Raw genomic sequence first — 22,860 nt, 5'->3', positions numbered from 1 at the left:
TATCCAACTTATGTGCTCAAACTTACACTACAAAAAAATACACTTCCGTGATGATACGTGTTTGTCACAGTAGGTCGCATTTTTTGTCATGCATGTACATCCATGACGATTTTATGACAGAATCAAGATAGTCATACATGTGCTATCGTAGAAGTGTTCCATGACATTACCAAAATTATCATCACGGAAGTGTCCACTTCCATGACGATAGACCGCGTGTCACATAAGTGCTTTAGTCAAGGGTGACCGACACATGGCATCCACCGTAATGGAACGCCGTTAAGCTATCGGGTCGGGTTTTGGATCCGATAACCCGTTAACAGCCCCGACCAATGGGGATTTTCCACGTGTAAAATCATCATTGGCTGGAGGAAACACGTGTCGGCTCATCATTGGGACAGATGTCATCCACTCATTGGACAGAAGCGCCTATGATACATCGACACGTGGCACGGCCCAACAGAGGCCCATTCCTGTGAAAGGCCGGCCCGTTTGACTTGGTCAAAAGGTGGCGGGTCGGCCCATGGAAAGTCTGTTAAGGGCCTGTTCGCATATAGCCCATTTACAGCCCGCTAACCCAAGGCCCATTACGCCCTATCCAAATTAGGCCCAATAGCGTCATCTGGGCCATCCAATATGATTCCAGCCCATTTTCACTTCTGGCCCATGTATGGCCCATGACGTCTTTCGGCCCATATGAGGCCCTTTGTAACTCTTGGCCCATTAACGGCCCGTGGTGAAACTAGCCGGTAAGGAACAGTGTATCACTTTACACCCATTAACGGCCCCTCGTGAAACTGGCCTGTAATGAACAGTGTATCACTTTATACCCATTAACGGCCCCTGGTGAAACTGGCCCGTTATTCCATTGGGCCGTTTCTAGCCCATGTTATCTTTCGGCCTTCTAAGAGCCCATTTATTCTTGGGCTTATTTTAGCATTTGTTTACTTATGGCCCGTTACTGTCATTTTCTGCTTGTGGGCCAAATTCAGCCCGTGGTTACAGTCGACCCGTTTGTGGTCTGTTAATACGTTGGGCCATTTTCATAGCGTCATCAAATACGACCTATTAAGGATGGCCCGTTATGGTCGGCCCATGAACGGATGATTTCAACTCCACCCCATTTACAGCCATAATGCGGCCTGTTATTGGCCCATGTTTGGCCAATCAATCATACGACCCGTATAAGGCCCATTGACGATACGGCCCGTAGAAGGCCCATTATTTTTACGGCCCGTAGAAGGCCCATTGTTTCCACGGCCCGTAGAATGCCCACTATTTCTACGGTTCGTAGAAGGCCTACTGTTTCTACGGCGAGTAGAAGGCCCACTGTTTCTATGGCCCGTAGGAGGCCCAGTGTCACTACAGTAAATATTAGCCCATGGTTGTTGTGGCCTAGTTTTAAAAAATAGGTTATTGCAGCCACTAGCAAACAGCGGAAAAAGAACTGCAATGACTACAAGCAAACAAATAAAAAAGACAACAAGGAAATAAATAAGCAAGCAACTTATGCTAGGCTATCACGGCGATCACACATATTACATCCACTGGGCATCAAAGTTCGCCACCAGTGCAAATAAACGCGCCGAAAAAAGAATATACAAAACTGAGAGCACTTCAGAAGGCACTAGGCTTGGCCAGGTCGGGGCCCCCAAACAGCTGAACAAGCTGATTAGACCTCAGTTGTGTAAATGATAGATGCATCACCCGTAGCTATATGTCATGATGGTGCGCAAGGCAGTCCTCTGACATCTTCATTACATCTTTGACTTCAAGTCGGAGCTGAGCTGAAGCAAGCTGTTCTGCTTTAAGTTGAGACTGAAGAAGTCGAACTGATTGAGGCAGCGACTGCACAGAGGTTGTCTCACACCTGCTGGTGAGTAGCTTCAACTCACTGTCTTCATCAAGACAGGACCTTGGTGTCATCTCGCTGTCCTCAAGATGGTTTGGCTCACTATCTTCCCTAAAGTTCTGCCTGGCATAAGAGATTCGACTCTGAAAGAGAAACAAGGAGACATGTAACAGGTTTCACAATTATATAAGCAAATAAATGGATCTGTTCTGCATAAGGAACATGTTTTTACAACTACAATTTGAAACTGGTAGTTGTTGCAAACATCCAATCAAATGTAAACAGCAAAGCAAACAGCAGTGGAGGAAATGATGCATATCCAAATCTATACTAGAACAAAGTTTGAAGGCTTGAGAAGGATGAACTTACATTACATCTTAACACGGGCTAGACAAAGCCCTTCTCCATGTTGATGGAAGGATAATTCAATAAATTCCCATAAGAAAATTCTTTATAAGAGTTGCCATTATTGTACATTTTGCAAAGAGTAAATATAGATCAAATAATATTGGAAGAAACAGAGGATAATGAAGCTCAGGTGCGGACTGCTGATACATAATCAAATAGCAATTAATTAAGTACAGCGTTACAAGGCAAAAGGGAGAGAGGTACTGACGAGAGCAATGCAGAGCCCAATATTGTTTTGAGATCGTATGATCCTTTGAGCAAGGAGATTCATCTGAAATTAGTTTTCATACAAGAGAGAAGGTAAGGCACAAGCAAAAATTTAGGAGTTCAAATTTTTATTTGATATCATAGACAGTACCTGACGCTGGGCTCCCAGCAGTCCTAGTAGGGGTTTGGCCACTTGAGTAGGGGTAAAGTGTGGTACAGTTGGGCCTGTGTTTTCTATGACTGTTGATCTATGTGATTTAACAGGTATCACTACCTTCTCCAAATACCTAGTTTGTACTCCTTGAGGATCTGCACTCACCCTCTTCCTTTTGGGCATCTATTACGAAAGAACAACATTTGACTGAAAAAACATAGTGTGACGACACATGGAATAGGTACAGAAAATGGATAGGTATGGCATATACTCATATATGATGCTTAAACTAAGCAGATGGTGTAACAAAGTAGAAGTAATGCAAGAGGTCAGATGCAAAATATGTGCGACCAATACAACTTTGCAAAGTTAGAGCAAGCACCTTGATGGGTGAATAAGATAGGCCATCCTCCACCATGCCAAGTTTGTTAGCCAGTGGATCGTTCCACAATATTCCTCTCGTGCGCCCATTCTCATATTCATTTTGATAATGTTCAATATCTGACATGCATGAAAACATAAAAACAAGTGAGATTCTTTGTAATGCAGAAGTGATTCTAATCCAATACTGCCTCCCTGTAAACCCCTTTGTGCTATCTCCGCAATTCTTTTAAGAGATGCCATGCAGGCTGTAATTTGTTGTGTGCATTAATATAATGTGGCCTACTACTCAAAATATGAGAGCTCCAGAAGTGTTGACACTTCGCAGATGACAACTTCAACATATAGTAAAAAAGAACAAGTCGATCTGACCTGGCAGATTCAAAATATACTAACGGAGAATAACTCGACCTGACCAGTTGACCGCAAGAGAATATTATCATCTTAAAGAAGAGCAGAAGAGCAAGCATATTGAAGATATTACAAGTCTTTCAATACAATGTCGGTTAGCCACCCGTGATGAACCAGAGCACACACAAAAGTACTATTCTTTCCGGTCTCTCCATATGTGGCTCACATGCATTTCGAAACTAAAGTGGGAACATTTAGCTAACCAATTAAACATCTCTCAGTTTTACTAATATCAGCAATAATATCAGATATGAATTTGTACAACTAAGCTTGTTTAGCTCGATGGGTGGAGCAGTGCTATTACGACACGAACCACGTAGGCTGATTGTGGTCATCATAAAATGGGAAACCATAAGCATCATGAGTACAGTGTTGACTGTGGCAATGGGATGGCAGATCTGAAGCTGCAAACCGCGTAAAAGGGTAGTTAGCAACCGATGTTTGCTTTGAAATAACAACTAAGATTTGGTATGGACAAGAAAGTACGGTCAACAAGTGACAAGGAAATGCAATTATGCTGTCTCTCTATATGTCGCGACATGCATTTGGAAACTCAAGTGGGACCTTTAGCTAACCAATTAAATGTGTCGGTTAACTAATATCAGTATCATATCACAATCATATTTGAACAACTAAGCTTTCGAATTCTGAGTGTTGTGTTGTTTAGCTTGAAGGGTGGAGTAATGCTAGTACGACAAAAAGCACCTACGCAGATCATAGTAGAGTAGATAAAAGGGGAAAACCCTAAGCATCAAGAGAAAAATCAGGAAAGTGGAACTAGCTGGACCAGTGGGTTGCACACATGCTTTTCGAAAAGAATATAGGAACATTAGGTGACCAATTAAAAATTCTCTATTTTAGTGATATGAGCATCATATTAGGTTCGTATTTCAACACGTAAGCTTTGGGTTGAGGTCTTGAGGAGCAGTTCTAGCACGACACGAAGCACCTACGATGATGGTAGTGAATATAAAGGGGGGAAACCATAAGCTTTACGAGTATAGTGCCCGTGCCATGGCGGATCTGAAGGTGCAAACTGGACAAAGCTACTTCACAACCAATGTTTGCTTTCAACTAGCCACTATGATTTGGTATGGACAAGAAAAGTACAGTAAACAAATTAAGATCTATTTTCTGGGTGAGATCAATAACTTAAGCACATATGGAAGAGTACCACCTCTCTTGCGACACTGTGTAGGCCTATGCTAATATGTTGAGGGTGCTGCAGGTGCGATGGCTGTCGGCGGCGCGGAAGAAGACTTTAGATGGCAGACGGATGAGTCGGGGGATATATCATGTTGCCGTGGACGAGGCGGTCGTAGGAGCGGCAACGGCAAGGTGGACGACGGCGCCGATGAAGCGAGAGGAGGCGATGAAAGGATCCTGGTCTAGCGTCGTGGATGAGAGACGTCCATCTCTTGAAGTGGACGACGGGGTAGGGGTAGCAGCTCCGGCAAGGTGGAGGATGGGGTGGCAGACGGAGGAGGCTGGCCGCAGTGCGGAGGTTGTTATGCCGCCGATGGTGTATGAATGGGGAAATGGAGGGGAGGGGGATCTCAAACTTTGGGACGCGCTTCTCTGAAATGTGGGAAAGTTATGAACTTATCCCCCGTTTAAAATTTCGGACATTGCGTCGGTTGGGGATAGGATGGTAATCTCGCATCTCCCAAATATTTGCCGGTAACTATTTTGTGCAAGGAGAGGGTGTTTTGCCGCCCACGGTTGGCACCCACGGTTGGCGCCCATGGTGTATGAACAGGGCTGACATGTAGGGCGGTTGTGTCACGTCTGAGGGAAGTTACACATCTGCCCCTATTTAAAATATTAGCCTACATCGATTTTGGATGAGGAGAGTTTGTTTTGCCGCCCACCGTGTATGAATGGGGAAATGAATGAAGAGACACATGTCTTTCGGACGAGCTTGAATCAAATGTGTTTTGCCGCCCATGTTTGGCGCCCACCGTGTCTGAATGGGCTCAGAGGCCGTCGTGTCACGTCTGATTGAACTTACTAGTCTACCCCTATCGACAACAGTGTAAATCCGGTCGATAAGGATGTCAAGTGTCAGGGGTAGACATTAATTTCCATCTCACAAACACTTGCTTCATGCAGCCCACAAATTATAGTGAGTGTTTAGTCGCTTCTTTTAAAACTTGGGAGAATTAGCATTCACATTTGCCCTGGGCCCTGGCTAACTAAATTCAAATCCAATTTGTATTCGATTACGAATATCCATAGATAATTCTGTGTTTTGTTATTTATTTCTTCAAATCCACAACAAATATTTATTCCACCTTTATATATGATTATGATTTAGAAATGTCGTGATCTTTGAATTCAGTATGTTGGATACACTTTGAGTCAAACATTTCTTTCATCCAATACAATATGCTCACACGAAAAACAGTTCACCTTATGTCAATCATACAAGTACTGAGGATTACCTCGCCTAAAAAATTCGGATCATTACAACACATGGACAACATAGGGGGTCTTGCAACATAATCCATTCAGAGACATGACACAACATGCATGTACAATAATCTAATGATAATTTCAACTGGTATCTAAAGAAGAATCGGGAATACCTTGGGCTTCAGATAGCAGAAACAGCAGGACCTCCTCCGTCTTCAAATGCAACATTCTTACTTCCTCCAATTCTTGGGTTGCTTGCATAATGCGTGCCGCTAATTCCGTAATTTCCAGCCTCAAGATAAAGATTACCTCATTCGTGGCAGCCACACCATCTCTTTCTGCCTCTAGTAGAGCCTCAAGCACTATAATATTTGTGCTCAAACTGCTCTCCGACGGTGTTGTCTCTGAACTGCTACCATCTGGTAACATGGATGGCGCACTGCTTCCGCAAATAGATTCTGGGGTTGTACATTGTGTCCTAGTGTGAACGACATCCTGAAAGGTTTCCGCTGGACACAAGAGATAGTTATCATATGATCCAGGCAGTAAGCTTACATGGTAAACGATGGACAAATTATTGCCGAGCATGGCAAACTATATTTAAATGGTTCGAAGCAGCATCAGCCGAAAAGAAATTAAAATGATAAAGATGAAACTAGGGATGTAAGTGGCAAATAAACGACATCCGCAATTCCCATCTAGTTAGTTTTTGCTACCTCCCTAGTTCATTTTCCCCAAAAAACAAAAACTCTTTTGAACTGTCATACCACTAGTGGACTTTAATCGGGATTAAACGGGACCCAGATGAAAGGGAGTGTACCACCGCTATATTTAAGTTGCAAAGGCATCTAAGCAGTTGAAATAATCTGAGAAAGCACTTAACAGTGTGGCCTCATATAAACTACGAAGACAGTCTTGTGATGAAGTTGAGAGGAAAAGTTAAGGACTCAATTGAAATAGGCATGCATTTCTTTACGATAGTACAACAGGCACTTCGGACATATTGGCCAATTCAGGTATAGCGTAACAACAAACAAGCAACCGAATCAAGCAATACAGCAAAGCAGACAACTGAACTATTTGTAATTCGGTAGGGTTACGGGTTGAGGGCACAAGCCAAGAAAGCAGCCCACTCGCATTACATTTCACATGTAGTAAAACACATTGGCTTACCATATGTTGATGTGAAGCCTCGCTGTTGTTGCAATGTTCTTTGAAGATATCGTCAACATCCGGTGGTTGCAAATCTAGTTGTTGTAGTTTATTCTGCACCTGTGGGCGTTCTGGGAATGGGGGTCCCCAGACTTGCCTGCCTGCGGCGTGGCTCAAGGGGCGGCCCAGCATGGCCCATCTTCATCAACACAAGCTCAGGACCCTTGCGAGGGGCCAAGCCTCGTGGGGCGGACGACAGGAGGCTTCCTCAGGCACAGCCTCGTCAGGCTGGCTCGCGAGGAGGCTGAGAGATCAAGGCGAGGTACCTCGCGAGGTGCCCATGACGCAAGCCATGACGACCAAGGGCACCAGGGGGGAGCCAGCCTGCACAATGTCCTTCTTTCCTCTTTGGTGCAAAGGGAGCAAGCGCAGGCGAGAGCATCAAGCAAAGGCATCCATTTCGGTGCAACAAGACCAAGACCAGCAGAACGGCAGGATGGAGGTCATCGTGGAGCCCGAGCCGGCATCACCACCAGAGCCTTTGGCAGGCGAGGACCAACTTTAGTCAGGATAAGTGTACTAGATGTTCCCCTTCAAAATGGCCGATTGTTGGCGCCCTTCCCGCTCAATATTTGGGAAGAGGCCCAGGGCCTTTGCCTATAAATAGGACTAGCCACCCACAAGGTAGGGGCATCTAGAAATCAATCGGATCCTCACCTAGAAACCAGTAGAGAGAGCGACTGAACTCCCCCTAGCAGTTCATCGCACCAGCCAAGAACAGACCCTTGCGAGGCTGTTCTTCCCTGTACTATTCATCATCAGCCCAAGAGGCAATCCACCACACCACACACTGGAGTAGGGTATTATACCACAATGGTGGCCTGAACCAGTATAAACTCTGTGTCTCTTGTGTTGTTCCTTTGATTCCTTAGTTCATAGCGAGGCGGTGAGGCACAGGTAGGCAGAAGGCTAAATCTCTGCGCGCACCCCAGTGTTCGAATCTAGAGGGTCTGCCGGAACCAGAAATTCGACATTTGGTGCGCCAGGTAGGGGTGCGCCAGAATTTGTCTTCCACCGCCTAGTTCTTCACCGACCATCGCGTCCATGTCAGACGCTCGTCGGGCCCGCGCCGAGCGCCGAGCCGCTCTCGCTTCCCGCATCGCCCAGACGGCCCTCATCGGCGGCCACCCCCGCGGTTCCCCATCGCCCGCCGTCAACGCCGCAACCAGCCCGACGGGGAACGAGCAGCAGGCATCGTCCCAGCATCCATCCATGAGGTGAGACGGCCGCACTGCCACTCCCTCGCTCGCCCCGGCCGATTCTTCGTCCCGCGTGCCCCGCGCGGCCATGGAGGCTCGGTCTGCGCTCATCGCGGCAAATGAGCTCATGCGCTACCGCCCGGTCGACGACGTCTACGAAGAATGGCTCGACCGCATTGCCGAGCTCGTCCGTGCCGTAGGGGGCTCCCCCGCGCCGTCCTTCTTGCTGCACCGCGCCCTGCCCTGCGCGCGCAATGAAGCTCCGGGGGCGCCTTAGCCGCCTCCCCCTCAAGAAGGCACCCTGACCCCAAGGCGCGTGGCCCCTGGACGAAACCCACCCCGTTCGGCGCCAGCGCAGCAGGAGCGGAGCTGCCAAGAGGTTCCTCGCCCCCAAGAAGCTGCCCGAATGCTCCCTGCCCCGGTCCGTCGCGACCACGCTCCTGCTCCGGCACGCCAAGACCCCGCGCTGCTCCCAGCTACAGCGCATGGGTCCCGCAAGACCAAGCTCCTCATCACTAGAGGCCTCCCGTGGCCATAGCAGGCTGCCGCGCCTTCACCACCGAGCTGCACAGCATCGCGTGGCCCTGCAAGTTCAAGCCAGACCTGCCCCCTTGCTACGACAGCACGACCAACCATGCGGAGTTCATCCAGCTCTACGAGCTAGGCATCGAAGCCGCCAACGGGGATGAAAAGGTCATGGCAAACTGGTTTCCCATGGCACTCAAGGACGGGCCCGCACCTGGCTCCTGAACCTGGCCCTAGGCATGATCTCCTCCTGGGACGAGATGCGCACCCGTTTCGTCGCCAACTTCCAAGGTACTTGTGACCGGCCACCTACCGTGAGCGACATGCGCCGCATCAAGCAGCAACCAGGGGAGACCCTGCAGAAGTACATCCAGCGCTTCAACAGCGCACGACTCAAGATTCCCAGGGTGACCGAGGAGGCCATCATCTCAGCTTTCTCCGACGGCGTGCGTGACGTCAAGATGAAGGAGGAGCTGGCGATGCATGAAGATCTATGCACTTCCTTGGAGCTGTTCAACCTGGCAACCAAGTGCGCCAGGGCTGAGGAAGGGCACCTTTCCCTTCTTGAACTGCCAGCCGCAGACCCAGAAGAGAAGAAATCCAAGGCCAAGGACGTGAAGCGCAAGGGGGCTGCCGTGCTCACGGCAGAACCAGACACCAAGCGGGGCAGAGATCAGCCCGAGTCTTTCAAGGGCATACGGTACTGTGTGTACCACGACCTCCACACCCACAACACCAACGAATGCCAAGAGCTCCGAGCCGTGCGAGAAGGAAGGGTTGGCCGGCGCCCCGACCGCAACGATCGTGGCTACGGCCGAGGAGGAGGAAGGAACGCAGGACGCTGGGAAGACCGCGGCCCTCGCCAAGGGTGGCGCGACCGACCTCGCGAGGATCGCTGGCAGGATCAACCTCGCAAGGGAGACTGGAGGGATTAGCCTCGCGAGGATCGCCCGCAAGGAAACGCAGGCCTCCCTCCGCTGCCTCCGCAGCCAAGGAGAAACGAGGACCATCATCAGGATGAGGGGGCTGGGGGCTTCCAGGAGCCACGCGCGATCGCATGCATCCTGGGCGAAGCTCAAGCCCCAGCCTCTCAACGCATCTTCAAGCAGTTCGCCCGCGAAGTGAATGCAGTCCTCCCCAAGCTTGAAGCCACGCGCCCCCTCAGGTGGTCGGTGTGCTCCATCATGTTCAGCTCAGCGGATCAGCTCAAGTGTGCGGCCACAGCCGGAGTCCTCCCAATGCTTTGCTCCCTAGTCATCAGTAACGTGCAAGTCACCAGGACCCTCATCGACGGCGGGGCAGGGCTCAACATCCTGTCCATAGAGACGTTCAACAATCTCCAAGTGCCTTACGATCAGCTTCAACCAACCAAGCCTTTCTCTGGAGTCACCGATGGCTCCACAGTTCCAATCGGGCAGGTCCGCCGCCCTGTCACCTTCAGGGCCCGCAACAACTACCGCACAGAGCTCATTGACTTCGATGTCGCCTACATCCGCCTGCCATACAACACCATCCTCGGCTACCCAGCTCTCGCCAAGTTCATGGCCGTGACTCATCATGGCAACAACGTCCTCAAGATGCCAGGAAGCGGTGGAGTCATCACAGTGCCCTATGAAGAAAGAGACACAATGTGCTCCCTGGAACGAGCTTTTCAGGCCACATCACATGAAGACCTAGATCGTGGGAGCGGGAGGCTCCCCGAAGCCGCTCCTAAGAAGAAGAAGACATCGCCAGGCCCGACCCCTCAGGAGGCAGGCCCCTCAGGGTCTGCGCCTGCTCAGGGGGCACCTCCTTTTGTTGCATAGGGAGGCGCGCCCGACGCCCTCCTCAAGCAGGGCTCGGGGGCTCCCCCTGGAGGGCCATCGACCTTGCTAAGGTCACGAGGGAGGCGCTTGGGCACCACTTGGAGGCGTGTTTCAGAGCACGTTTCCCACAGGAAGGGGCAAAGCAAGGAGGGCCAAACCGTCAGGAGTTCGTCAGTCAGGTCACACAGGAGTTGCAGGAGTCAAGAGTCATGAGTGGCAGCCGCCACTTACCCACCGCAGCTCCCCATCCAGGCGAGGATGGTGGGCTGCGCGTCTGCATCGACATCCCAGGGCTCAACCGAGCCGCCTCTTAGGAGCGCTTCTGGCCCTGACGCGTGGGGTGCTGCGAAGGCCCACCCCACAGCTATGTTTGCATGCCCTACGGCTTGCCGAACACGGCTGCGGTGCGCCAGCGCCTCATGAGGAGCATCCTGGAGGCTTAGGAGGCCAGGCGTTCCGTAGTCCTGGCGGAGATGGAGATGGTTCGCGAGGGGCCACCGATGCCTCCGGAGCCTCCCGAGGCTCCTGGGCCTAGGGGCTCATGAAGATCGGCTCCCGCAACCCGCTACGTCTACTACATCAACACCCCTTCATCGTCAACACTATCACGTGACATCTTTCAAGTTTCATTTCCAGCTGGGAGCTGCATCATTCCCAGGCCACGTGGGTCCGTCCCTGCGGCGTGTATCCCTTTTGTTCATGTTTTTATCTTACCTTGTTGCGGGCGCCCCTCGGGCTGCATCATCCCCAAGCCGCTTGGGTTAGACTCGGCGGCATGAATCCCTCTTGCGTTTATTTTCTGGCTATGCATTCGACCCATCATGCTTGTTATTTGGTGCCTATCTATGGCACCCCTTCTTCCTTCGTGTGGACCGCTTGCACGTTAAAGGGGGGGTACCTGAGCATCGCGACTCAGGGCTCCTACTGGCTCTCCAGCCCTCACCCTCTGGCTTTGTCCATGGCATCGCGCCCTGGCAAACCAGCGACGGCTGAGACTCGCTCGAGGGCCGGGACCCGAGGATGTAGAGCGTCGACATCTAACCAAGCTTGCGCGTCAAAGGGGGGGTGTCGGTGTCAAAACTGGCGGATCTTGGGTAGGGGGTCCCGAACTGTGTGTCTAGGCGGATGGTAACAGGAGACAAGGGACACGATGTTTTACCCAGGTTCGGGCCCTCTTGATGGAGGTAAAACCCTACGTCCTGCTTGATTGATATTGATATTGTGGATGTTTACAAGAGTGGATCTACCACGAGATCAAGGAGGCTAAAACCCTAGAAGCTAGCCTATGGTATGATTGTAATGGTTGTTGTTGTCCTACGGACTAGAGCCATCCGGTTTATATAGACACCGGAGAGGGCTAGGGTTACATAGAGTCGGTTACAATGGTAGGAGATCTACGTATCCGTATCGCCAAGCTTGCCTTCCACGCCAAGGAAAGTCCCATCCGGACACGGGACGAAGTCTTCAATCTTGTATCTTCATAGTCTTGGAGTCCGGTCGATGATGATAGTCCGGCCGATGATAGTTCGGCCGATGATGGTAGTCCGGCTATCCGGACACCCCTTAATCCGGGACTCCCTCAATAGCCCCCGAACCAGGCTTCAATGACGATAAGTCCAGCGTGTGTGTAGTCTTCGGCGTTGCAAGGCGGGTTCTCCTTCAAGTTCTACGTACCTGCCGAATAGTGTCCGGCTTCCTCATCAATGTTGCGCGTCTTGGCTTCCACGCCCAATAATGGCCTTCTTCCACGCGTCGCTCGAATGTGAAAAGCCAGGGTGTCTTTTATGTTTTACCCCCTAGTTGTGCGAATAATCTGCCTATAAGGGAGGCAAGAATCTAGATCCAAATCACCATCTTCCTCCCGCAAATACTCATTGGAACGCTTTCGACCAAGAATCCATTCCATCATGGACCGTCAATGCGGCTCCTCTTCTCGCGCAACCAGCCCTTTGCCAGGAGATTGGAGGAGATGCTTTGTTCTGCACAACGAGCTGGTGAAGCTCCAAGCGGGGGGATATCTCCCTCCGGCCTTTATGGTTCCGGTTCGAGCCGGGCTGGCCACCTACAAAGGTGGGAAGCAAGCAGAGGTTACCCCAAGTCCCAACAAAGGGGAGCGGGTATGCTTCGTCCCCTATCTGATAAGGGGGCTCGGATTTCCTGTACATCCATTCCTCCGCGGGCTCCTGGAGTTCTACGGACTCCAGCTTCATCACCTCACGCCCGCCTCAATCCTGCATATTGCGGGTTACGTAGCTCTTCGCGAGCTATTCCTGGGCGTCGAGCCCCATTTCACGCTGTGGAAGAGGTTGTTCTGCCTTGTACCCCGCTCTCACGAGGGGTCCATATATCAAGTGGGCGGTGCCGAAATATGGCGTATTGCCGGGACCGGATATCCATCCGGAACCCCTAAGAAGGCGTCCGAAGACTGGCCTTCGGGATGGTTTTATATAGAAGACGCTCCGCTGCCGGACGCCGTTCGGATCGGCCTCCCGGAGTTCAGCAATGCTCCTCTAAAGAAACGCCTTAGTTGGCGTCCGCGGAGCCCCCAACTGGAGGAAGACAAGAGCGTCCATTATTTGATGGGCCGAATAAGGTTACTGGCCCATTCCGGGTTGACCATGATTGGAGTCATGGCAACATGCATTATGCGGGGGGTGCAGCCACTACAATATAGGGGCCACCCCATGTGGGATTTCAACGGGGAGGACGATGCCACCCGTCATGGCCGTAAAGGGCCGGATTCGGTCGAAGACCTGGTGACGATCCTGTCCGGCCTGTATAAGGGGGAGAAGGAGGATTTCCTTCAGACGAACCCGTTAAATGGGTTCTCCATGAATAATCCCTGGCCTTGGGTAAGCGAACACTCTGCGTGCCCGACCCATGCTTTTTGAAACTTAAGTTTCTTATATTGTGTTCTTCTTTCGATGCAGGAACTGCGTCGGATCGTGGAGGACATGCTAAATTCAGCTCCGCAACCCGAGGATCCAGAGAGATCCCGGGATCCGGCCTCCGAAGAGGATCTAGACATAAAGGTGGAGCTAATCGACGGGGTGTTCCACCAGCTCAGCATGGACAATGCTTTAGTCGCCATCACGGCCGACTATCCCGGACTATATCCGGCTTCCTAGGTGATTGCGACCGAAGTCCTGACACCGTCATTCCTTCCTTGCTTATTTCTGACCACCGTATATGATGGCGCCGTGCAGGAGGCACCCCTAGGGCGAGACTGAAACATCGCCGCGGTAGAGGAGCGCGGCGCGGACTGAAACATCGCCGCAAAGGTGTAGCTCACAATTCATTATTTAGAGCAACGTTCCTAGGAAGCGTTTGAGTGCTCATGACTTTTGTAGGGAAAAAAGCGCCCGCCGGACTGCGGGCGTGGAGGTTGCCAATCCAACCTCTACCAGCCAGGCTCCAGCACCTGGTCTGGAGGGGGAGGCGAGCGCAAGGCGCGAGCCGGACGTTCCTCCGACGGAGGATGCCGACAGACTGTCCGCCACCAAGTCTGAGGTGGAGAGTGCCATGAATCACAGGCGCCGCCGGACAATATTTCGTGACGTGTGCTTCTCCCCCGAGGCGTTGAATGCCTTTAACGCGGGGGACGCGCACCTTCGTGCTGCTCAAGATGGTTTTACCAGAGCTACGGAGTAGTATGTAAAAGACATACGGGTAAGAGAATTTAATAGTTGTATATGCCAGTAGCCCCCGAGACTTAAAGTAGTTATATTAACTGATTTAAGGATCATATGAAATGTAGGATCTTACCGAGAAGAATACCCAACTGTCTCAGGAGCTGCAGGAGTGCAAGGCCCAACTTGAGGCCGCACTCTCTGGCGCAAGAGGAAACACAGGGACCTCTCCTGGTAACGCATTATTTTAGAAAGATAAGTAGCGTTTGGCCTTTGCGCAAGTCTAAAAAATGACGTTGCAGGTGCTGCCGGACAAGATCCGGACAAGCAAGAACTTCTACGCCAACTAAAGGCCGGCGAGAGGGTGCTGCATAAGGTGCAACATGAAAGGAACAAGCTCCAGGATGCCCATGCCCAGCTTGGAGAAGAGCTGAAAGGCGTTCGGGCCGAGCTGTCGGGCTCCATTAAGGAGAATCAGCGGCTTCGTCGCGGCATCTATAGTAAGTGCTTGAGCGAACTCCTTTGAAAAGAAGAGTTCGGCGAGGAAGTCGATTTGACAGAATATGTCTGCAGGTATGCTCACAGGTCGCCCTGTGGAGGAGATGCCCGTATCAACGGGTGATCAACTTCCCGAATTGTTGCAACTGATCGAACGAGTTCGGCAGGCAATGAGCGGCGTCATCCAGGCTTTATGGCCAGCCTTCTCCTTACCCGAGGGTCTTGGGGAGCTTGCGGAGAAGCTTCAGGGAGTGCGGCAGCGCTTCCATTTATGGAAGATTTCGGCCTGCCGCCAAGGTGCCAGGGAGGCCTGGGCCATGGTAAAGACGCGGTACAAGAAGGCGGATCCCAACCACATGGCCGAAGTCGGACCTGTGGGGCCCGATGGGAAGGAGATCCCTGTGAGTTTAGTATACGGCCAAGTAGAGTTGGCCACTAAATTTTCCCAACAGGACTGTAAATTAGACAACCTCTTAGACGGGATTGAGGAAGAATACAATCCGTCGATTTGACAATGTATTATAAAATGACATATAAAATGCCTTCTAGCCGGATTGTAGATCGTTTGTCTTTGCCGACCTTTTCGCTTCGACCTCGGGACCCTAGAGTCTGGAGTGTGTCTGAATACCTTCTCGGTTATGAAACAACCGGGGTATGCATGGAGACCAGGCGTAGGGGTCATTAGTGCTTTATCAGACAAGTGCCCAACTAGTTATGTTATATTACATGGGTAGTAAGAAACATCTTCCAGGGAGAATAGTTCCGTTAAGGGTTCCTTTCCTCTGGGGGTGGCATGCCCTAAAGTGCATGTCCGGACTGCGAAAAAAAGCAGAAAAACATCTGGGGGCAGAAATAAGTGGATAAAAAAAATCATCTTTTAAGTCACCGACCGAATATTCCCTTAAGAACGCTAGCTTTCGGCTTCACCCAGTCTGAGGTACACATCCGGCTGACCCGGCAGTAACAATCGCAGAGGTGCTCCCTTTACCTCCTAGCCGAACAATCGGGAACGTAGGGGTAAGCACAGGAGCCAGGCAACCCAGCTTGGCCAAAACTTAAGTCATATCGATGCATATAATGGTGAATAAAAGGTACATGTGGAGGCTTGACACATGTGCTGGGCATGAAGCCCTTATAATTAAGCTTCTGGTAAAGAAGCCCCCAGGTATAATGAGTGCGGATAGCACATCAATTGCGCGCGAACGATGCGCAAGTAGGCCTTTTAAGGCTTTGATGAATAGGGTTGAGAAGAAAAAGATAAACAAAAGGCAGCTGAAGTAAAAAAAATTTGGACGGGGGGAAAGGGACGAACTCTTAGTCCGGCGCTAGGCATAGAATCTTCGGAGGTGGGCTGCGTTCCATGGGTTCGGCTCGAGTCGGTTATCCGACGTATTTCGTAGATGGTACGCTCCGCCGGTCAAGACTTTATCGATGATGAAGGGGCCTTCCCATTTGGGCTTGAGCTTGTCCTTTTTCTTGTCCGGCAGGCGTAGAACCAGTTCGCCAACGTTGTAAGTCTTGGCCCGTACTTCTCTGCTTTGGTATCTTCGAGCCTGCTGCTGATAGAATGCGGAACGAGCCTTGGCGACGTCGCGTTCTTCCTCCAATGCGTCCAAGCTGTCCTGCCGATCCAACTCGGCTTCTCTTTCTTCGTACATGCGCACTCGAGGTGAGTCATGAATTATGTCGCAGGGCAAAACTGCTTCTGCGCCGTATACCATAAAAAATGGTGTGAATCCGGTAGTACGGTTAGGCGTTGTCCGCAGCCCCAGAGTACGGAGTCGAGCTCCTCTACCCAGTGCGTGTCAGATTTCGTAAGGGACCGCACTAGTCTGGGTTTGATGTCGCTCATTATTAGACCATTTGCTCATTCCGCTTGACCGTTGGTTTGAGGATGATAGACTGAAGCGTAATCGAGCTTGATGCCCATATTTTTGCACCATGATTTAACCTCATCGGCCGTGAAGTTCGTGCCGTTATCGGTGATGATGCTGTGGGGGACACCATAACGGTGTACTACCCCGGATATAAAGTCTATCACTGGTCCGGACTCTGCCGTTTTAACTGGCTTGGCCTCTATCCATTTGGTGAATTTATCCACCATGACCAATAGGTACCTTTGCTTGTGGGTTCCCCCTTTAAGTGGTCCAACCATGTCAAGCCCCCAGACCGCGAACGGCTAGGTAATGGGTATAGTTTTGAGGGCGGTGGGTGGCATGTGGCTCTGATTAGCAAAGAGCTGACAACCGACGCATCTTCGGACTAAGTCCTGAGCATCTGCCCGGGCCGTCGGCCAATAAAATCCTGTACGGAATGCCTTTCCTACAAGGGCCCGGGCTGCGGCGTGGTGTCCGCCTAGTCCGGCGTGAATTTCAGCTAGAAGGTCTCGCCCTTCCTCTTTGGAGATACACCTTTGAAGGACTCCGGTTGTGCTTTTCTTATAGAGTTCTCCCTCATGGACCTTGTAGGCTTTAGATCGCCGGACTATGCAGCGGGCCTCATTATGGTCTTCGGGGAGTTCCTGCCTAAGAAAGTAGGCTAGGAACGGCTCTGTCCATGGGGCGATTACTGCCATTATGTCGTGAGCTGAGGGTGTTGTTTCGTCGACTGGATCGCCGGTTATGTCAGATTGTTCTGCGGCTGCCTCCGGTTTGTTATTTCCGGACTCCTCTTCCCATAGTACGGATGGCTTGAACAGCCATTCCAGGAAGATATTTGGAGGGACAGCGTCACGTTTTGCGCCGATGCGTGCCAATACGTCGGCCGCTTGGTTATTATCTCTGGCTACGTGGTGGAATTCAAGTCCTTCGAACCGAGCTGACATTTTAAGGACGGCGTTGCGATAGGCTGCCATTTTTGGATCCTTGGCGTCAAAGTCTCCATTAACTTGGGATATTGTGAGGTTTGAGTCCCCGCGCACCTCTAGGCGTTGGATGCCCATGGAGATTGCCATCCGGAGGCCATGTAAGAGGGCCTCGTATTCGGCTGCGTTGTTGGAGTCTGTGTACATTATCTGAAGTACGTATTGGACTCTGTCCCCGGTTGGGGACGTTAGTACGATGCCAGCCCCCAATCCGGCCAACATTTTGGAGCCGTCGAAATGCATAATCCAATTGGAGTATGCGCCGTACTCTTTAGGGAGTTCGGCTTCAGTCCACTCAGTGACAAAGTCAGCCAAAACTTGCGACTTTATAGCTCGCCGGGGTTTGTAAGTTATGTCGAATGGTAAGAGCTCAGTGGCCCATTTTGCAATCCTGCCCGTTGCGTCGCGGTTATTTATAATGTCATTTAGGGGTACTTCGGAGGCCACTGTTATCGAACACTCTTGAAAGTAGTGTCGGAGCTTCCGGGATGCCATGAACACCGCATACGCTATCTTTTGATAGTGCGGGTAACAGGACTTGCAGGGGGTTAAAACAGTGGATATGTAGTACACTCGTTTTTGAAGAGGGAATTTATGCCCTTCTGTCTCTCGTTCTATGACGAGCACCGCGCTTACTACTTGATGTGTTGCCGCGATGTATAACAACATAGGTTCGCCCAGGTTGGGCGCAGCCAGGACCGGATTCGTTGCCAATATGGCCTTTATTTCTTCGAGTCCGGCAGTGGCAGCATCCGTCCACTCGAAGTGTTCGGTGTGCCTGAGGAGGCGATAGAGGGGCAATGCCTTTTCTCCTAGGCGGGAGATAAAGCGGCTGAGAGCCGCCACGCATCCAGTCAATTTCTGGATCTGTTTGAGGTTTTTTGGAATATCCAACTGCGATAGGGCTCGGATTTTGGCCGGATTTGCTTCAATTCCTCTACCGGATACAATGAAGCCCAAGAGCTTTCCGGCTGGTACGCCGAAAACACATTTTTCCGGATTCAGCTTGATGTCATATGCTCGGAGGTTGTCGAATGTGACCCTCAAGTCATCTACTAGAGTTTCGACGTGTTTGGTTTTGACGACTATGTCGTCTACGTATGCCTCTACTGTTTTGCCGATCTGGGTAGCCACACATGTCTGAATCATGCGCTGATATGTTGTGCCGGCGTTTTTAAGTCCGAAGGGCATCATGTTGAAGCAAAATGGTCCATATGGAGTAATGAACGCCGTTGTGGCTTGATCCGCTTCTGCCATCTTGATTTGATGATAGCCGGAGTATGCGTCCAGGAAGCACAATGAATCGTGCCCTGCAGTGGCATCGATGATTTGGTCGATGCGGGGGAGGGGGAAGGGATCCTTTGGGCAGGCTTTATTTAGGTCTTTGAAATCGACACATAGGCACCAGGATCTGTCCTTCTTTGGTACCATTACCAGGTTTGCTAGCCAATCCGGATGTTTGATGTCTCTGATGAATCCGGCTTCCAATAGTTTGGCTAGTTCTTCTCCCATTGCCTATCTTTTGGGTTCGGAAAATCGTCGAAGATCCTGTTTGACTGGCTTGAACCCTTTTAGGATGTTTAGGCTATGCTCTGCCAGCCTACGAGGGATTCCTGGCATATCTGAAGGATGCCAGGCGAAAATGTCCCAATTTTCTGGAAGGAATTCTCGCAGCGCGGCGTCTACATCAGGGTTCAACTGTGCCCCGATGGAGGCCGTCTTTGTCGGGTCCGTTGGGTGGACCTGGAATTTTATAATTTCGTCCGCTGGTTTAAAGGAGGTGGACTTGGATCTCTTATCGAGTATCCCGTCGTCTCTGTGCACCGTAGCGCGCAGCGCAGTGAGTTCTTCTGCCGCTAGGGCTTCGGATAGTGCCTCCAGGGCTAATGCGGCTGTTTTGTTTTTGGCGTGGAGTGCTATGTCCGGATCACTAACGAGAGTGATTATCCCGCCGGGCCCAGGCATTTTGAGCTTCATGTACCTGTAATGGGGTACGGCTTGGAAAATTGTGAACGCCTCTCGTCCTAATATAGCGTGGTATCCGCTGCTGAGCGGGGCCACTTGGAACGTGATTTCTTCGGACCTGTAATTGTCCGGCGAGCCAAACACCACATCGAGTGTGATTTTTCTGGTGCAGCGTGCTTCCCGGCTAGGGATTATTCCTCTGAAGGTTGTGCTGCTTCGCTCAATGCGGCTCCAGTCTATTTCCATTTTTTGAAGAGTTTCCTCATAAATGAGGTTCAATCCGCTGCCGCCATCCATGAGTACCTTGGTAAGTCGAAAGCCATCCACTATTGGACTGAGGACCAATGCGGCTGGTGCTCGGGCTGTTCGGAATTTAGGTTCGTCGCTGGCGTTGAAGGTGATGGCCGCGTCGCTCCAAGGATTTGTTGTTGCTACTGGTAGACTTCGGCAAGGCCGTGGATCGTTCGTTTCCGCATATTGTTTGATGCGAAAGTCTCGAAGACGGTTGATACCATACCGGTATTGTTGGTGTGGTTTCGCGGGGCTAGAAGCTCCTCGCCACTTTTGGCCACCTGCCGTAATATCCAACATGCACGAAGGCTATGTGTTGGGGTGGCACCCTTGGTACTGTGAATTGTACAGGGTTTGCTAAGCCATCCCTCCAGTAGGGTTCCGTTCCCTTTAAGGGGCTTCTGTTTTTTGGTTCTTGTACTTGGTGCCTGAGTGTAATGCACCCTTTTGTTGCGGACTGGGGCTATGTTCGGGGCCGGATTATCCCAAAACCTATCTTCGGTTTTCCGGAAACTTTCTATGGCACAGTACTTTCGCACTATGGATGCCAAGTCGGCGAAACGCGTGATTTCACGATGGCTGACGGCGTTCAAGATCCCCTGTCCGTGCAATTGTTGCAAAAGATCGAGATTGCGTTTTCCTCTCGGCAGTCCTTTATCCGGTCCATGACCAGGAGGAATCTGGCCTAGTAATGATGTACTGTTTCAGCTGGCTCTTGCCGGATTAGAGATAGATCGCATATATCTGGACGGGCGTGCCTAATTGAGTCCGGGACCCTGCCCATCTCGAGGCTCAAGGGCCGAGAAGTTTCCGAATTTGGAAGCTTGGAAAGTGGAACATTGTCCAACGAGTCCGGTCCGATGCCTGACTTTATGTTCAGTGCTTGATCGGAATCCGCTCCTCCGCGGGAATCCGGCATGGAGGGTTCGGTAGCCCGGACACGACTAGTTTTCAGTATGGGAGAAGGATCGTCGCGATGTTCCTCTACCACCGTGACGTGGTGGGTAACCTGGGGAGACTTAATCTCTCTCAGATCGGTTTTAAGCCCGATCCGATTGTAGTCTGTAGCGACTCCCAGGGCGGCGATCTGATCCAAGAGTTCGTTTACAGACGAGAGCTCTGCTGGATCTAACTGCTCGGCGAATTCCGAGTTGACGTGAAGATTGCTCTCGATGACACGAGAGGTCATCGTTGAAGCGGTGGCCGGACAGGCGGTCATAAAAAAACCTCCTAGCCGTATAGTTTGGCCGGCGGCCAAGGCTCCATCGGCGAAGATGCCGTCCTTGAAGACGGGAAGAGGCATCCTTCCTATCGGTGACGGCACAGAGGAACTCTCAATGAAAGCACCAATGTCGGTGTCAAAACCGGCGGATCTCGGGTAGGGGGTCCCGAACTGTGCGTCTAGGCGGATGGTAACAGGAGACAAGGGACACGATGTTTTACCCAGGTTCGGGCCCTCTTGATGGAGGTAAAACCCTACGTCCTGCTTGATTGATATTGATATTGTGGATGTTTACAAGAGTGGATCTACCACGAGATCAAGGAGGCTAAAACCCTAGAAGCTAGCCTATGGTATGATTGTAATGGTTGTTGTTGTCCTATGGACTAGAGCCATCCGGTTTATATAGACACCGGAGAGGGCTAGGGTTACATAGAGTCGGTTACAATGGTAGGAGATCTACGTATCCGTATCGCCAAGCTTGCCTTCCACGCCAAGGAAAGTCCCATCCGGACACGGGACGAAGTCTTCAATCTTGTATCTTCATAGTCTTGGAGTCCGGTCGATGATGATAGTCCGGCCGATGATAGTTCGGCCGATGATGGTAGTCCGGCTATCCGGACACCCCCTAATCCGGGACTCCCTCAGGGGGCACCTGAGCATCACGAATCAGGGCTCCTACTGACTCTCCAGCCCTCACCCTCTGGCTTTGTCCACGGCATCGCGCCCTGGCAAACCAGCGACGGCTGAGACTCGCTCGAGGGCCGGGACCCGAGGACGTAGAGCATCGGCATCTGGCCAAATTTGTAGGAGCACATCACAAGTTAAGGCCCAGTGCTAGGCGCAACCCGCCTTGGGGTAGGGCCCCGTGAGTCCCGCGCTGGCTCACGGGTGCCCCGGTACACCTCATCAGGCCTTTAGTGCCTCGTCGCCTCTCCAAAGCAACTAACGGCTGACCACCGCTTGTCATAGCGGACTCTTGCTCTTTTTTGTGGTGGACCTGCAGGATCCCTCCAAGGAGAAGCGCCAGGCGATGGCCTCGCGCTGTCCTCTTCAATCTCGTCTGCGTAAACCACTTGCACGTTAAAGGGGGGGGGTACCTGAGCATCACGACTCAGGGCTCCTACTGGCTCTCCAGCCCTCACCCTCTGGCTTTGTCCACGTCATCGCGACCTGGCAAACCAGCGACGGTTGAGACCCGCTCGAGGGCCGGGACCCGAGGACGTAGAGAAGGAAGGGGAGCAGAGGCGAGAGGGAAGAGGCACGCGGGGACCTCGCCAGGCAACCCCTCGCTGGCCAATGCGCAAGCCTGGCACCGCACCAGGAAGCTTTTCCTGCCTCTCGAGATAAGTCACCCTCCGGAAACACTAGCCATCGCTGCACCGTCACCACATCCAATGCAATCTCGTGTTAGCAACGTCGCATTCCTTTCTCACTGAACGATAGCTGCTTGAGCGCTAAAGGGGACCTCCTGTGCATCGCGACTCAGGGGCTCTTACTGGACCCCGGGCCGCTCACCTCCTGGCCTTGACCACGGCATCGCGACCTGGCATACCAGCAAAGGTTGAAGCCTCCTTGGGACCGGGACCTGTTGGCGCAGAGCACCAAGCCCTCGTGAGGTTCGGAAGGAAGAAACTAAGCTAAAACGGAATCAACATCTCGCACTGCTTCACGATAAGGATCATATTGACAAACGGAGCTACAGACACCTTACAAGCCCCCACGGGGTGTATTCCTAGCTCCTCGCAGGGACAAAAAACGTGTATCATAAGGAGTCCTAACTACATGAACCGTCGTGGTAGATGCCATCATCAACAGTGGGCCGC

The sequence above is a fragment of the Triticum dicoccoides genome, chromosome 1B (assembly GCF_002162155.2).
Source record: "Triticum dicoccoides isolate Atlit2015 ecotype Zavitan chromosome 1B, WEW_v2.0, whole genome shotgun sequence".
In the NCBI taxonomy this organism is placed as follows: Eukaryota; Viridiplantae; Streptophyta; class Magnoliopsida; order Poales; family Poaceae; genus Triticum; species Triticum dicoccoides.
This window is presented reverse-complemented; position numbering follows the sequence as displayed.